Source organism: Triticum dicoccoides, chromosome 3A (genome assembly GCF_002162155.2).
Source record: "Triticum dicoccoides isolate Atlit2015 ecotype Zavitan chromosome 3A, WEW_v2.0, whole genome shotgun sequence".
Classification (NCBI taxonomy): domain Eukaryota; kingdom Viridiplantae; phylum Streptophyta; class Magnoliopsida; order Poales; family Poaceae; genus Triticum; species Triticum dicoccoides.
Genome location: NC_041384.1, coordinates 507,262,027 through 507,268,112, shown reverse-complemented (window position 1 = coordinate 507,268,112; position 6,086 = coordinate 507,262,027).

Below are 6,086 nucleotides of genomic sequence, written 5' to 3'. Positions count from 1 at the left end.
TATTTATAAAGATGATGATGAGGAGGAGATGGAAGACGCGGTCACTTCAAACGCGGGTATAATTCTTGACATCTTGTCTTTACTTTATTAGCCACTTTTTCGGTCGACTGAACTGTTGCAATTAATTGCTTTGCAACTCCACCCAATGTTATTGAACTTCCAGATGACGACGAAGATGTGCCACAGAGACCCATGGGAAGGAGGGGCAGGACTTCAAGCATGAAGGCACCAGCTGGCAAGACGTCCCAATCGACGCCGGCGACGGAACCAGTGATTGAGCAGTCTGGAGACCTCAACTGGGCTTCTGTTACTTTTGTCGTTCCAGTGTCGAGTGTCGAGTGAACGCCCTTCATCGGCGACTACAAAAGTCCCTGTTTCGTTTGTACAACACCACGCCCCAGATCCTCAAGCTACTGCGACTGTTCCCCCGTCTCCGCTGTTCATCACCCATCACGTTCCAGAGGACCAAGCAAGCGCTGCTAAGGAAGCTATACGCCAAGCAGGCCTGATGATGGAGCAGATGAAGACGGTGCATGAGACCAGCCAAGCTGCCTATGATGCCAGTGCAGCCCTCCAAGCCAATGTCCAGGTTAGTTGGTTTCTGACTGATCTCCTAGCTTGACGCTTGTTCTGTTAGGATATGCTACCTGAAAACTTTCATTGTGCATCCATTTGTCAGTCTGGACTTCGCATCTGTACTCCCACTGGGTGTTTCATTTTATGTTGAGTAGTTTTTCCAATTGAGTCGACTAGGTTGTGTCGATTGTAACTTTGGACTAGTGGGGGCACGCATAGTACACCCACTGGGTGTAGTCCCCGATGCTGCCATCGAATGTGTGATTCAACGGGGGTCTTGATAAAAATATCTTGTTCTTCAGTTCTTCCACTCGGTCTGGGCGGACCATGTCGAGTGGAACCTGAACCAGTGGGGGCACGCTGAGTGCACCCACTAGGTGTAGTCCCCTAGACCACGATCGACTGCGGGCAATCGGTTGTGGTCTCAGAATAACTGTTGCTTCTTTTTTTTGAGCGACTGGACTGACCAAGTCGAGTACCAGTGGGGCACGCCAAGTGCACCCACTGGGTGTAGTCCTCGAGACTACTGTTGAATGTTTGATTCTGCAGTGGTCTAAGAATTCTTTTCACTCGGAAGCGAATAATCTTTGATTCTGTCCACTGATATATCTTTTTACTAACTTTAGAAATCCTATGAGCTCATATCCCAATTTGCTGAATTCGAGAGGAAGCTGTAAGGACCCGAATTTGGTAGAATCCAAGTCTTTGTGCTTACTGTGCTATCCCTGGATCATAGCTAGCACACACAGTAACAAAAATGAATATCAATAAGACATACATCATTCTACTACAACGGTAGATCCAGATATATATAAATCATACCTTAGGCACAACTCAAGCTGGCAGATACTACAGCGGAATAATACGTAGTCACTAAGTTAGGCTCCATCGACGCCACTGGGCTCGTTGAGTGTAGACCATAACCCTATCGTCTCTTAATCTGTCAAGATCTGCACATGACAGGTGCAGGTGAGTACGTGGGATGTACTCGCAAGTTGCAAAGGAAAGTTTAACAGAATATATATGCAGCGTAAGAATTGTGGAGGTTTCATTTGTGTAAAGCCAATTTTCTCATATACTAAATTTTATAAACTACTTTGGAATAGAAATAATTTTTAGTATAAAAAGTAGGAGTGAGACACTTGGATATACGCACCAGTGCTCAATCTCCAAAATAGTTTTAAAACATACACAAGGTTGAGGTGAAACACATTCACTGTGCTCATTCCTCAACTTTAACCCTTAAAACAGATTTTTAGAAAAAGAGAGGGGAGATTCTTCTTCAGTCCAAGTCTTCAGTTGCTCAAAATTGCCCGTAACCGGGGCACGGCTAATCGATCAGGTTTAACCCTCTGCAGAGGTCGTACACGTTCCCCGCATGACACAACCAACCCCGTTTATCGTTACACACTTGGGTGTACGACTAGGAGGAGGTTGTGATGAAGCCTTTCCATAACAGCCCCCTATACCACCAAGCCGCCCGCAACTTCAGCACGAAGGCCTCTCTCCGATGGCGGTCCTGGGGTAGGGTTTCCCGTTAGTACTAAGCTAAGCCAGAGCCCATAGTAGCATGTGGCTGTACTGGAAGCTACATCAAACTGTACTTGGAAGATCTCAGTCCCCTGGACGGCAATCCCCACCAAAAACCTGTGTGCAAGACCCCAGTCGGGCGCATTCACTACAAGACCCCGATGAGCGCAATCACTTGTAGACGCTCCTGTCAATACCATTCCGCCCAGGGAGTAGAAGTAAAATAGTATATAGGTGTTCTTTCAAAAGTTTTCACAAAATGTTGCCCCAAAGGAGGCAGGTTTAGAGGTTTAAAATAATTTTTGTTTTCATCCCACCCAATTTATGCAAGCGTGGCCAAGCGTGTTTACAAGTCTTGAACCTATGGCTCTAGCTAGTAATAATACTTTGTAAAACTTTTGTAAAACATGCATAGTATTTAAATTCAAAGAGATATGCATAATATAAAAATATAGGTCAGAGCATGATCAAATTTGCAACTTGCCTGATTCTTGAAGTTGATATATTCTACTTCGAGTCGTCTCTCCTTCACCTTACGATATATCTAACGATACAAGAAAATAATTTAACACACAACAATTGCAAATGAAGATCCAAATAAAAAAATACAAATTCACAATAAATACATTCGTAGGATAATTAGCACGACGTGGCTATGGTTTGAGATAGAATCAAGTTTGGTCTTAAACAAGACATGACATAGTCATATCCTAGGATTGGATCAAGTGATACTAAGTGAAGATCTTGGTTTGATATAGAAGATGGATTGTGAGACAAATTCTATCATGAGACTATTCGGAATATTTGACTTGGATTAAATAAAACAGGCATGGCATAAGTTTCGAGATAAAAGAATTAAATCCTTAATCTTGTAACTTCAAAGTTTTGTGGTGATATCGAATGACCAGAGAGGTCTCATCTATCTAAGGATTTCTACTGAAGAATCAAATTCAATCTAATAAAGTTATTAAATTATGATTAAAGAAAGTCAAATTAAGGTGATGATGTTAAAACAGTGACTAAACATCATTGAAAAACATTATTCTATGAGTTCTAACAGAATGGTGAGGTCCTAAGGTCCAACTTTCATATATAAAACATTTTTATATGAATTACAGAATAAAAGATATAGTAAAAATACTCATCTTAACATTTGAATTAAAACTAAATTTTAATTTGCGCAAAAATGAGATTTTATAATTTCATAAAAATGTACAAGTTTCAACGAATCCGGGGATATCTTATTTGTCAAAATCGGACATACAGTTTGGGAGATATGAATTTCCGAAGTTTGATATTTTTCTGAATAAAAGAATTACGGGATTTAGAGAGAGCTCACCGGAGTTGGTCGCCGGAGTTGGGGAAGAAGATCGCCGGAGTTGTGGAAGAAACTCCGTGACGTCAAGTAGAAGGAGGACGGCGAAGATGTCGATGAGGGAAGTCCGTTGGGCAATGTCCCGGGCTCGGTCTAGTCCCGTGGCGGCGTGGGGCGGCCGCCGGAGCTGCTGAACTCCGACGAGCAATTGATCGGGATGGGGAGGGAGATAGCTCCCGAAAGAAGAGGGCTTCCGACAAGGAGAACCTGGGAGACTCCTTGGATTTTTATAGAGGGTCAGGGGGAGCCAGAGAAGAGCGGGGCATCGTCGGATTTAAGGGCGTTAATGGCAGCAGTTACCTATGGTTCTAATGGCCATTAGGGGGGGATTAGGGCGCACTAATGGAGGGGAGGGGTCGAGGAAGGAGAGGGGAACCGGTTCTGGAGGTTAGTGGGTTGGGAGAGGAAGAGGAGGGAAGGAAGAGGTGGAGGCGATGTAGCCTCTGTTCGTGTTCCTGTGAACATGAACGAGGAGGAAGACGAAGCTTGCATATGGGCCTTAGTGAAAGAAATTGGCCCAAAGGAAAAAGGCAAGGAAAGAAAAAAAATACAAAAACAAGGTGGGTTGTACTGTGCTGCTGTCTCGCGCCTGTCCGAGATTTTGAGAGAGAAATATACTGGGTCGAGCTAGATAGTTTAGGAATTAGGATTGAAATATAATTACGTACATAAATACGTGCACAAAAAGTTACTTAAAACAAATAATAAAAATGTTTACATTAGTTCCAACATTATTTAGAGTCCAAGAAAATTAGTCTCCGAATTTAATAAAATTAAGTTTGTTCAAAAACTACCCTTCATGAAATTCAGTTTAGAGTTCTGCAAATTCATGAAATGATAATTATGCAGTACTAAATATTTCCAAATATATTTTGGAGAAGTCACATTATCTCCTCTCATTAAATTTATTGAAAATATTTAAATGGCATTAAAATTTCAAATGAGATCCAGTTTCTATTGGAACTCCAAAATTCAAGGAACTTCAAATGATTTTTTTTATCCACCACATTTGAGAAAGTCATTTTATTCTCACTCCATTTTTATTTGCGGTTTCAAAATATTTTGTATCTGTCCAAAAGAAAAGCAATTGGGTGAAATATTTGAAACAAGAATCAAAGGTTTTAATTTCCCATGAAAATCGTAGCAATTCACTCAATAATATCTTATTATTAACATTCGAAAATTTGGAAAATTTTGGGATGTTACAAACTACCACCCTTAAAAGAAATCTCGTCCTCGAGATTTGCAGGGGCTAGCAAGAAATAGGTTAGGGTTTGGGTTCCTTGGGTTACTTCCTCGGGGTTTGGTCATAGCAGCTGCAGGTTTGTGGTTTATCCTTTTCGCTACTTGTCCCGAGGGAACATCTTCTGTTATATATAAGTCTTGCCTTCTAGTTAAGATTCCTGTGTGTGAGACTCTTGGCACCATTCTTGAGTCCTCACCGATCTGTCGTATGACCCAATTATCATTCCAGGGTGTTCGGAAACTACCACCCTTAAAAACAAACTTGTGGGGGTTCCATAATTTCTTAATTCCATGATGGTTCTTCCTCGAGTTTCTGTGGTTTAGAACTGGGCTTTCCTCAAAAGAAAAAAGTCTTTCTCATAATCCATAGACACCAAAACTACTACCGAGACTCTCATGGTGGTCGAAAGCTTCTGATAGAACTCCTTCATGTTCCTTCCTTACCATACCATCTACGTTAGGCATGAGAGCCTATCTATAAGGGTAATACGTCTTACCATTCTATGGTTCTAGGCTTGCGCAACGACACTCTTCTTAGGATTCAAGTCTCTCCGGTTTACCAGTCACACATAGGAAAGTATATAATAAGAGTCTTCGGTATGGGGGCCAATCCATCCCGTACTCAAATCATTACTTCATATGTAGACAGGTGAACCGCATGTTCTAACACTCGGTCTTCCTCACTCTGCTTAAGAGGTCTTCACCTGCAACCTAGTAAAACACTTTTGGGTGATGTTGACTATACATTCGTGTTATAACTTACATCCGAAAAATAGCAGAACTTTTGTGTGCCAGAGTTGCATTCTCCTTATAATAGATTCCTTATTACATCCTTTAACCTCTCGTACAACTTCGAGTTCAAAATAGATTATTACAAGTGTTGCCATCCACATGGATTGGTATGGTCAAGCGTGTAAATCCAACATTATTCCTTATTCCTTCGTAAGAAGTTTAGTCCAGCTGAAAACGTGCGATGTAGTCCTTGAACTCTTTAATCCTATGCTCCTTCACGGCAGCCATGAACTTCATGTCCATCAGCTCAGCATATACTTCCCACAAATACTCTTGGGCATGACGGAGTCTGGATTCAAGGATTTCCCCAATCTGACGTATGGCTTCCATGGCAGCTTCACGAACAGAGTCGAAGAAGGTGGTTTGAGGTACTCGGGAAATGAAAAAGTATTGCCCAGTAGTCTTTGGACAAACTCCTTTTTCACGGAAGAGGTGTACTTCCACGTACCAAAGTTCCACTCCATTTTCAATGAAGGATAACCCTTGTAGACAGCATCTCCTTCAAGGTGAATATGTCCCATCATATCCTTCAAGATCTTTGGAAAATCATGGTCACTAGTCAAAGTTA